General features: G+C 40.9%; 1 protein-coding gene across 2 annotated transcripts in view; it reads left to right on the top strand.

The window, feature by feature from the left end:
- Positions 1-747: 747 nt before the first annotated feature.
- tpst1 (tyrosylprotein sulfotransferase 1) overlaps positions 748-11,290 on the top strand; it is a 42,149-nt gene continuing 31,606 nt past the window's right edge. Inside the window, exon 1 of one of the 2 annotated variants that reach the window (XM_026191645.1) lies at positions 748-993. The gene's annotated coding sequence lies outside the window, so the exon portion shown is untranslated. The remainder of the gene's footprint in view (positions 994-11,290) is intronic. The other variant, XM_026191646.1, reaches the window with a different exon arrangement.

Here is an 11,290-nt window from a genome sequence, read left to right as displayed (position 1 = left end):
TGAATGTCTCCAAAGTACCTCTAATTTGGTTGAAAGCTATAATAACAAATGTCTGCCATATTGCGATGGGTGATTATTATTTCCATCTATTTATTTATTTTTACCTCTAAGGTCTTTGCTACATTTCCTATTTTTCCTATTTCCTTTTGCATCTTAAATAGGTTAACGGGTAGGCTTATATCATACACACTCATGCATTCAAGATGTTTATAGAAAGAGCTGCACAGGTATTGCAGGACAAGTAGTATTCTTCCCAACAGGTTCAGCTGCAGTTCAGCACTTTACCCTGTGCTCATTCTGACACAGCAACATTGAGCATCAAGCTGTGCTTTAAAGTTGGGATGTTTTCGATCAGGGTAATCAAATTATAAGTGGCGGAACAGCAGCCTCATCAGTTTCACATGCATTTTACGGTTTTGGTATTTATAGGGCACCCAAGGCTAACCGCAGATATGCAAAACACCTATTATTCTATATTTATCAAGAGTACATAGTCATTACGACAAGCAACCTAAGCTTTGTCTACAAGTTTGAATTTTCTCCACACTTTAGATTCGTAAAAATCGTGTAATGTTTGCAAAAATGGTTAAAATGTCTTCATATTCATATCTACAAACTTTATCACTGACTCGTTGAGGCTGCAGTGAAAGTCCGTTTGGCTGTACTGTGCTTTTAAATCTACTGTAGTTCCGCCCTATTTCGCAAGAGCCAATCAGCAGCTCTGAAACATAACCCTGTTAAAATTCTAGACTAATCACAACTGTTTTTTCAATACCAGCCGAGCTCCTCGCTTTGTAGCAGGCTGGCTGGCGTTTCTTGCCTCCTGTCTACCATCAGTCTAAGAACCGCGCTCCACATATCATGTATACCCACAGAAAATACTCGTAAACCGGCTCCAGGAGACGGCAAGACTGCCTGGACACCGACACCGGATTCGGTGGAGGTTTTGTGATCGACTAACCCGAGCCGCTTGTGCCGTGTCCGCAGCATTAGGTAGGTGTTTTTGGTGGTGTTACGGTGTTGTAATGTCCCTCTACCTCTTCTCTCCTTCCCATTAGCTCGCGAGCTGCGACAGTTAAAGTCATATTTGTATTGGTTTATTTATTTTGCTGGTGTGGGTTTGAATAGGCGTGAACGTTTTGTCGCCGTCACAAACGTTAACATTCGCCTTCTTAAACTGAGGTTACATAATTGCTGGTGTACGGCTTGTTAGCTATCAAGGCTGGAAAAATGACCGCGACTGATACGAGTACGGGCAGATTAAGCCCTTGTCAAATGAATAGGTGTAGCCAAGCTTACGTGCTGACAGATAACTCCGCCGCGTGCCGCCCTCGAGGGAAAGTCGCGCCGAACTGTATTAAAAACGAGCCTTCGTGATCATCGCAGTCAGGTTACACATGTCGAAGACATTACATGAATTTTAAGACCCGCCAGCCTGGGTCAGCACTGCTCTAAGCACGTACTCGGTGCTATACAATATTTCCCTTTTATGCTCGTTAAAGTTCACGGTTGATACACATCAGTGGTTCAGATAAGCTCTACGGATTACCTAGAAGAACCAAACATTAAAGGAACCGTACGGTGACTTGAACCGTGTCCCTTTGCCAGGTGAAGAGTCATTTAATTGCAGGGTTTTAATAGAGCTTGGTTTTTGAGGCTATGTGTAACATTAATGGATAATTAATGAGGTTACGTGTGTAAGTGTTTCGACCTGAGAGTGCAGCCAATGTTGGAAAAAGATGTTCCACCCCGAGCTAATAGGGTCAGGCTTAAAAGTGTATTAAGATGTGGTTTTAATGGCTAACTTGTTGTTGTTGTTGTTGTTGTTGTTGTTGTTGTTGTTGTTGTTGTTGTTGTTGTTGTTGTTGTTGTTGTTGTTGTTGTTGTTGTTAAGAAAACAGTTATTTTCTTTATCCTGCTGTGGACCAGAGACACGTGATCTCCATTAAGTGCACTGATTGGATCATCGCACTTTACTTTTCCGTTATTTTGAGAAAGTAGTGTTGCTGTTTTCCACTGCTCTGTCCCATATTAGAAGTTCATATTCAAATGCACTGCTTACTGCAAATGTAAGCCTAGCAATAATATAGGACATACCAGGCCAGCGCTTCAGTGAAATATCCCCTGGACCTAAAGTTCATAGATACACTTGTAGTCTGAAGGCTTACAAATGTTAATAATAATACTTTGTAGCAGCTCTGGAAGGCTGAAAGGGAAAAAACAGGGAGGGGGGCATAGTATTTCATTGTGCTGCTAGCCAGGAACACATCTGCTGTGTGCAGGTGGTCTGGGAAGAGCAGCTAAAGACTGAAGTCCAGTTGAAGAGTATTTTATCAGTGCTGGCCGCACTCAGTGAGTTGGCCTCCACAGCTGCAGAGCTGGATCAGTCGGACTCCAGCTCAATTATTCTCTCATTTCCGTGTCTGAAAAGGACACCCACCTCTGCATCACAATTATTACATCCAGTCAAGCAGCTGTGTTGCTGCTGGGCTTAGTCAGGATTTCAACTGCAGAGCACCATAATTCCTTACAGTCCGTAGTGCTCACTCTCAAAAACTCAATCTTGTCGAGGGCCCATATTTATCCAAGGTGTTGTAATGGTAACACCAGTAGTGAGACCTGTCACTAGATGTCCCGCATCCATCCTCTTCACTGTGAAACGAGTGATGCAGCACAGTTTGTGATGGACTCTGGTCATGGACAGGCTAACACCTTTGTAGCTGTCAGCAGCTTTAAAAGTTGTGAACTCTTCCTAGCTTTTCTTAACCTTGAGTCATTTGTGTTTTAAAATAAGTGTCAATGAAAAAACATTGGTGGAAAACAGATAACGTATCTATTGAAGAGAAGTCTCCAGCTCTGAAGCAGCAAGTTTGGTGAGCACCCACGCACTGCTCAGGTTTCCTTGGTGACATGGAAAAACAATGGGCCTTTTCACTGTGGGTTTTATAGTTCACATGTAGTGCAAGCATGCACAGGCTTCCCACAGTTTGGGATGTCTGATTTTAATTTGCATACAAATGACAAATGTGTTCATCTAATAATGAATAGAAAATTAGATGTTTTGTGTGACTCCAAGCTAAAAATCCTGGGCATTAGTTTTAAAATAAAGCCTGAAAGATTCTGTTAGTGATGCCTGAATTATTATTTAGCTGGAAATCATCACTGGAAACCACTCTTAATACCACACCTGTAACCTTCCACGGCAGTCAGGTTTGACCTGATTTCTTTGGAGGTGTATGGCAGGTTACATGGAAGATGATGGTGTAGGGTTAAAGGGATTTCCAGTTACAACGTAGATTTCCTGCTGAAGCATAAGCCTGCAGTCTGAGAGTAAACTGCTGTATTGGGATGATATGGTACTATGAGGTCTTAAAGATTAGATGGGGCCTGATTATTTAAGACTTTATATCTGAGGAAGGATCTTAAATTAGAGCGTGGATTTAACAGGGTGCTAATGACGAGAAGCCAGTAAGGGAGAAACATGCTCTCTCCAGTCCCTGTCAGTACTCTCGCTGCAGCATTTCGGATCAACTGAATGCTTTTTACAAACCTGATAATAATCGATTACAGTAGTTCAGACTAGATGTAACAAGTTTTTCTGCATCACTCTGACGAAGGATGTTTCTAATTTTAGAGAGTGCACAAATGTAAAAAAGCAGACCCGCATTTTTGTTATGGTCAAAAACAACTCAGATTCTTGGGTGTTACTGGAGGTGAGTATGTGTCCGGCTAGACACCATGTTCAAGATTTTTTTGTGCCAAGTACAATAACCTCAGTTTTATCTAAATTAAATTCAGTTTTATTTACATAGTGCCAAGTCACAAAAGTTGCCACGAGGCACTTTATATTGTAGGGTAAAGACTCTACAACTATACAGAAATCTTACAAGCAGGAAATCAGAGGCCATCCAGGGCTTGTCTTTAGGACATTCCTGCAGTGTAGCTAATTGGTGTGTGTTATCTGGCTTCATGGACAGATAGAGTTGAGTATCATCGAATGATACTGGCTAAGGAAGGCATGTATAATGTAAACAGAATTGTTCCTAGCACTGAAGCAGCGTCTGCAGTATGCATCTAAAAAAAAAATCTCTTTTAAATCCATTATAGTTTATTTTAAGTAGATTTTAAAATAGGTTGCTTTTCTGACTGCAGATAAAATTTCTCTTTGTCAGGAAGAACATCTGGTGTAAAAGTCTGCCAAGTATAAAGACACTTTCAAACAGTTAAGTTACATTTACATGAAATAGTTCAGCTTGACCAGCTTAATGACTCAAGCGCACACACAGATATTTGTACATATCTGTTTAAAGTTTAAACTGTATTTATTTACTAGAAACTCTTGTTTTTTTTTTGTCGAGTTTTGCACTGAATGGGACAACATGCAATTCCGTTTTGCTTTTTGGCATCATGACAATAAAAGAATCTGAGATTCTGGAAATAATCAGCAGTGAAGAATTATCCAACCATCCAGAATATACCATGGTCCAAGAGGAATCAGAACTGAACCATCCTCCTTCTACCGATGGCCCTGGCAGCACGTCTGTGTGCTACTGCGTTCTGAATTGTATTCATGCTGGTGGCTGCCGACTCCATAATTTCATTTACGTGTACCGTACAATGACAGTAAAGGGCTATTCTGTTCTATTCTCACAAGGTCAAGTCAGTGGCAGATTTACCCCTCAGCTGCTCTTTCTTGTCATTCTTCGTACTGCTGCATGATGTTAGAGAGTGGAGTTGTTTCTCCACTGAGGTGAAGCTCAGTTACCTGAGGACTGCATTACTTTTGCAGAGAGCATTGAAAGCAGTGTTCTAAACCTGACAGAGCCGTTACTTTCTTCACTAAAGTGAGATTGTTGCGGTGTGAAGTGTGAATGCTTCCTGTGTGAATTGCATGTAGGACACAGAATTATAATAGAGGAAACTGGATGGTTTTGCTGACGTACTGTGGTGACATAAAATGCATCTTCACACTTCTAAGCCAAAAACATGTATGTTTAAGTCAGCTTCATTGGGATTTACCATCTCTGTTGGTCTGCAATTAAACAATAAATGAGAGGCAATCCAGCAGTGTCAGTTACATTAATAAGGCTCAATGTTGTATTCGTGGTAAAGCACAGACGGAACAGCTGAGCTGTTTCAGGCTTGATACATATATTAATGTTGAATTCTCTGGCAGCTGCTCTATTCCCATGTTCTGGAGCTGAAAACAGGGTTTGATCTTTGGTTTCATTCTATGATACTGGACTTATTTTTCTATGAAGGTTTGAACTTTGAGAGTGTAAACAAGAGAGAAAAGTGTGAAAATGTTCATACCTGTCTGAGAAAAGTGTATAAAGTGTGTAGTGAGGAGTTTCTTAAAACATCTATAATAGTTGTAAAAAAATAAATAAATAAAGTTGGCTACTTCGCGCCTTTTACCTGTCGCGGTTTGTTTTTAGAATGTAACTCCCGCGATAAACGAGGGACGACTGTATTTAAAAAGTGCTATATGTCAGTTAACAAGCTGGATCAGCCATTCAACTTGGTTGATCATCAAGGCCCCACAAAGCCTTTCTGTGACATTACCCTCACACAGCATTGATTGGGAGTCCTCTGTCAAAGTTTCTGTTTGGTTCTAAAAAGCTGATGATTTTGTGATACTCTGCTCTGAGCTGCTTGGGTGTTATTTCCACGGTTTGCCTTTTTGACGTTTGTCAGAAGCAGACATGGGGTGTGGTTTTGGTGCACGCCGATCTATTGGCTAAGAACAAAAGACCTACTGCTCTCCCTTCCTCAGTGGAACTTGAGCTTAGTGGAGCTCAAGGGTTGTAAATATAAGAGGAGAGGAAGACTGTTTACCCTCATTCCTAGTTTCTTTGTTGTGAAATGGCTGCAGGTAATACAGAGGTTAGCACGGTCTTATTTGGTTTTTGGCAAACTCCACCATGACTTTCCTGTCTCGGGGTGAACGGAAACCCATCACTGGTCCCTGTCATGTGGTTAAGCTAGAGATTCATTGGGTTTGTACAGAACATCTGATTTATTACAGAGGTTGTGGGCAGGTTAAAAGCTGTGGTCCTGGTGATTGAGCATGCGGTTGTGTGGAAGTTTGGGAATGCACCAGATCACGGATCAGAAATGAAAGGATGAATCATTATCAGTAAGAGCCTGATGACCAAACTCACTACTGTTGTTTCTCTTCAACAGTGTAAACACGGGTAGGTTAAGTGACACCGTGTCCTTGTTGGACTCTGTAAACAAGGACACAGTATTGTCTGTTAGCATGCAGAGCTACAGAACCTCAAGGATATTTGGCACGTAGACTGGAGCAACTAGGGATCGAACCACCAACCTCCTGAGTAGCATATGACCCGCTCTGCATCCTGAACTACAGCCGCTCCATACATGCTTGCAAGCTTGTATTAGTAGATGTGGTGCAGCCCAGCTAGCTTCTATTTGTGCTGTGCTCCCATAGAAGGTAGCAGAGGCAGCACGTTGAATGTGTGTGGCTTTGAGAGTGTTTGACAGATTGTTAACATCAGTTCATTTTTCCCGTTTCTCTGCCAGGGAGAGTGAGAGAGAAGGAGCATTTAATGGGAGAAAAACAAAGTTTCACAAGGCTGCTTTTCTTATCGTTTAACATCAGACTTGACAGACATATGAAAGGATCTTTCGCCTCCAACTTACTTTTTCTCACCGTTATCACAGACCTCTCCCATCAGGACTTCATGAGGTGCAGATGCCATCATTATTAAGTGTTTCATGTGGTTTGGTTTCACTGTTGCTCCACTGAGAGAAGCCTTAGCCTCAGCTGCTCGCCCTAACAAATCAATGGGAAAAATATCCTGCCAGCGGGATTACATATCAGCAACAGGAGAGAAGAGCCTCAATTAATTTAGTGCAAACACATCTGAGCCCGGTGTGAGGTGTAACAGGACTCTGCTCTGAATATCAACTGCAGTTTGTTATCAGCAATGCCACTGTAAATCTTCGTTGTTTATTAGCCTTCCCCAGTAATGACAGGTTAGGCAGTCCCACTACACAGAAATACACAAAATGAGAATCTGCGACTTCTAAAAGAATTTAATTATTTGATAGTGCTTTGAATTGCTGTAAAAGAGCAGAGACTTTATCAGAATCATGTTCCTTATTAGGTATTTATCAGTACTAAAGTGTCTTATCAGGTTTGGTTATTGCAGCGACCTGTTTCTAGATAACATATACATTTGGGAGTTTTGACCATTCCACAAAGACAGTTGCTTTCTGTTTCATGTAAACTATCTTTTTTGAATTGGAGCTAATTGTGTAAACGGCATTACATTTCAAAGGACACCTATCCTTAGATTTCATCTTCAGAATCAGAGTAATGGCTTCATGCACGAACAGTTTGAGAAAACCCAAATAATACTTTCTGCTGGCAGCGTCTCTAAATCATCACAAAGTTCTCGCTTTGTCTTTGGGAGACTGCAGATGTACAAGATGTGTGATAGTGTGTCTTTAAGCTAAACAGAGTGGTATTCATGAAGCACTTTTTTTGTTTGTTTGTTTGTTTTTTGTTGGCTTATCGGAGCGGTTTATGAATCTGGGCGGTGTCTTTATGTCATGTGGAGATGCACATGAACGCCAGGTAACAGAATTGTTCCAAAACACTGGGACATGCAGGGAAAGGTAGGTGTTGTTCCCAGCTTCTAGGGTTACCAAATCACAAATTAGCATATTTTCTGCACTATAAGGTGCACTTAAAATCCTTTAATTTTCTCAAAAATCATCAGTGCACCTTTTGTATGAATTCTGGTTGTGCTTACTGACCTCGAACTAGGGCTGGGCGATATGACCCAAAATTCATATCTCGATATTTTTTAGCTGGATGGCGATATAAGATATATATCTCGATTTTTTTTTTTCTTTTTCTTTTAAAGCCATAAGTTAAGAACAAAAAGAGAGTTCTTAGTCACACTGTCCCAGATGTCACACGGGCACTTTTATTTACATACAGCGTAGATGTACATGAAGAAATTACTCAAAAATAAATTATCAGCATATATTAAATAATCATGGTCCATAAATAAAAGAAAACAATGTTGTTTTTGTGCATAACAAAAAGCTCACAATTGTGCAGTCAAAATGTAAACTAACAGACGCTGAGCATAATAACAAAGAGACAGATTTCACAGCTGCACCACGTCTCTGAACAGGTGCCATTTGTGGTCCTTATACACACACAGTACGTATCACTCCGCGAGGCTCCTCCCCGGTAGCCGTAATCCTCCGACAATCCATCAAGCGGTGCAGCTCCGTAGCTTAGCAAAGTCATATTAAAACATTTGACAGATTGCCGAGCGCTGTGTACCACATAAAATCGGTTCGCGGTCAGTAAGCACAACCAGAATTCATACATAAGGCGCGCTGTCGATTTTTGAGAAAATGAAAGGATTTTAGGCCGTGCAGCCCCTCCTGGCTGCATGTCGTTAGCACGGTTAGCTCGCTAACACGTTGACGCCGTCCAGCCCCACGCACGGTAACTCGCTAACGGAGATTTTCCGCTTTCATCTTGTTATTGCCTGCAGGTGAAGTTATGGGGGAGGCGGAGTTGTGTTCAGTGAAGGAGAGGCGAGGCCGAGTAACGTTGCGTAGAGACAAAAGTGGACGAAAGAGAGGCAAACCTGCGGCTCCACAAGTATAATTATACCGTAACATAGACTATATCGATATGAACGATATTGTCACATCTTATATCTCGTATGAAAATATATCGATATTTTTAAAAAACTCGATATATCGCCCAGCCCTACCTCGAACCAATTTTGTGCTACACGGCGCTCAAAACATGTCAAAAAATGTTCTTGTGCGACTTTGCTAAGCTACGCCGCCGCACTGCTTGATGGATTGTCAGAGCATTACGGCTACTGTAGTCAGGAGCCTCGCGGACTAATCTGGGTCCTAAACTCCGTCAGCTTCAGGTCCCAAAGTCAAATGAACACTGCAGCATCACTGAGAGTTAAAATCTGTCTAAAGTCTTTCATCTTTAATAAAATGATCAGCATTGCTGCTTTACCAGGTGTAACAATTAAGTTTAACATCCAGGCATCCATGAAAACAGAATTTATTAAATTTAACGGAGATGAAGTTAGCAGGAAGTTAGCTCGCTAGTTTCCTGCTAAGCATGATATAGCATGTTCTGACTGAGAGATTTCTGAAAATATTCAAACGTACGGCTCTGCTATCACTTCCAACATAGATGAAGACAGAAAACTAAACAGAAGTGATATGTTGTTGTTTCTGGATAATGACAATGACCATAAATCATCACATAGTAGAAGTCAGGTGTACAGTTTTGGTTCATTAAATAATTCAGAACTCACTCAGTGTAGCCGTTTTATTAGCGGTACCGTGAGGACTCATTTGTTGTTTTTCTCACCTTCCACGTCTTTAACGCTTCTCCATTTCTCACCCTTACTTCCTTTCAGCTCTTGTGAAACTTTTCTGGTCTGATTGTTATCAGTTGTTTAAACCAACTTTCAGCTGCTTCTCTCTCTGTGCCGCTTTGTCAATTTAAAGTGTCAATTTAAATTTATGTAACCTCAAATGAATTAATGCGATGATTTAGAGTTTTTCGTAAGGAGAAATCTCAGTACAACCTACACAGATTGGTAATGTTGAAATGCCAGTGACGATCAGTAGGAGAAATTTACCTTTAAGTGCAGTTGCAGCAGTCTTCAAAGGTGTTGGCCACCTACGATGCTTTGTGACTTCCCCCTGACCTTTAACACTGAATCACTGAGCACACAGATGTGAGATTGTGTGGGTGCGGTAGTTATGAGTACCTGTCGGCAGAGTCACCTGCTTTAGAATATATGAACCTAATGTATGTTGTTTTCATAGCTGAGCTTATTTATCACCTTTTTCCACGTCCACCTGCTCGGTTTGACTCGTACCCTAACTTGATAGTAGATTTTTTTTTTTGAATTTAAGTAATTTTGTAACAATTATTAAATAGATTCCAGATGACTTGCACGCGATGGTGAAGTGGTCCTTTACAAGCTCATTGATATATAATTTTTAATTTTGTATTTATTTAGTTTTTTGGGTGTGTGTAAGCTACTGGGATTGGTCTGATATTTAAAAGATGTTGTTTATCAATGTCCTTTTTCTTTCTGTGTAAACCTCCAGTTTGCTCGCCTCAGAGAGTTGGCAGTTTGAAAATGACGCAATGTTAGTTGCATTGAGCTGGCGTAATGCTCTGAGGAAATGTTGACCACAAGCAGTCAGCTTTAGTCTGGGTTCAATCTTCTCCCCAAGTAAAGATTTCACATGTGAACGTAGTGGGATATCAAAAGAAAAGCTACAACCTCACCTTGTTTGAATGAGGATTTGTATCGGACAGTTATGCCACTATGAAACTGACTTCAGCCCTGCAGAGCAGTGGACTGGAAAATAGTTTAACTGCAGTGTAGGGCTGGGCCATATTATACCGTTCACGGTAATACCGGTATAATGTTAGGCAACGATAGGAAAATGAAATATCGCGATAGAATGGGAGTAAAACGCGCATGCGCAGTGCCTTTGTTTTCATACGCACATGGCCGATTGTTGAGTGAAACTGATGAACCAGAATTGGTTTGTAAAAATGGTGCAACTTCTGTGATGTGGAACTGGTTTGGTGTTTGTCCGTTAGATACACGACAAAGCACATTTTTTTGCAGAACATACAAGTGGCCGTTGTTATTGTCGTATTTGTCGGACTAAGATGCTCTTAAATCTGGGAGTAATCTGGGTCCTAAACTCCGTATGCTTCAGGTCAAACAACACTGCAGCATCACTTAGAGTTAAAAACTGTCTAAATTCTTTCATCTTTAATAAAACGATCAGCATTGCTGCTTTACCAGGTGTAACTATAAAGTTTAACTTCCAGGCATCCATGAAAACAAAAGTTATTACATTTAACGGAGTTAGAAGTTAGCAGGAAGCTAGCGGAAGTTAGCTCGCTAGTTTCGCTAGTTACCTAAGCATGATATAGCATGTTCTGACTGAGAGATTTCTGAAAAAAATCAAACGTACAGCTCTGCTACCACTTCCAACATAAATGAAGACAGGAAACTAAACAGCAGTGACGTTTGTAGGGTTACTGAAGTTGGGCTAGCTGGTATATAATGATGTGCTACGTGATCGCTAGCGACACAGCTATGTTAGCATAACATAAACAGTGAAGCTGGAGGACGAACACTAACACTTTTCCACTTATAAAAGTTAACGTGAAGGTTCTTCATGGTTAGAGACAAATGCAATCGCATGGCAGGATACTGTAAACGGA

Source organism: Astatotilapia calliptera, chromosome 14, assembly GCF_900246225.1.
Source record: "Astatotilapia calliptera chromosome 14, fAstCal1.2, whole genome shotgun sequence".
Classification (NCBI taxonomy): Eukaryota; Metazoa; Chordata; class Actinopteri; order Cichliformes; family Cichlidae; genus Astatotilapia; species Astatotilapia calliptera.
Note: the sequence above shows the minus strand (reverse complement) of the source record. Positions and strands in the feature narration are given on the sequence as shown.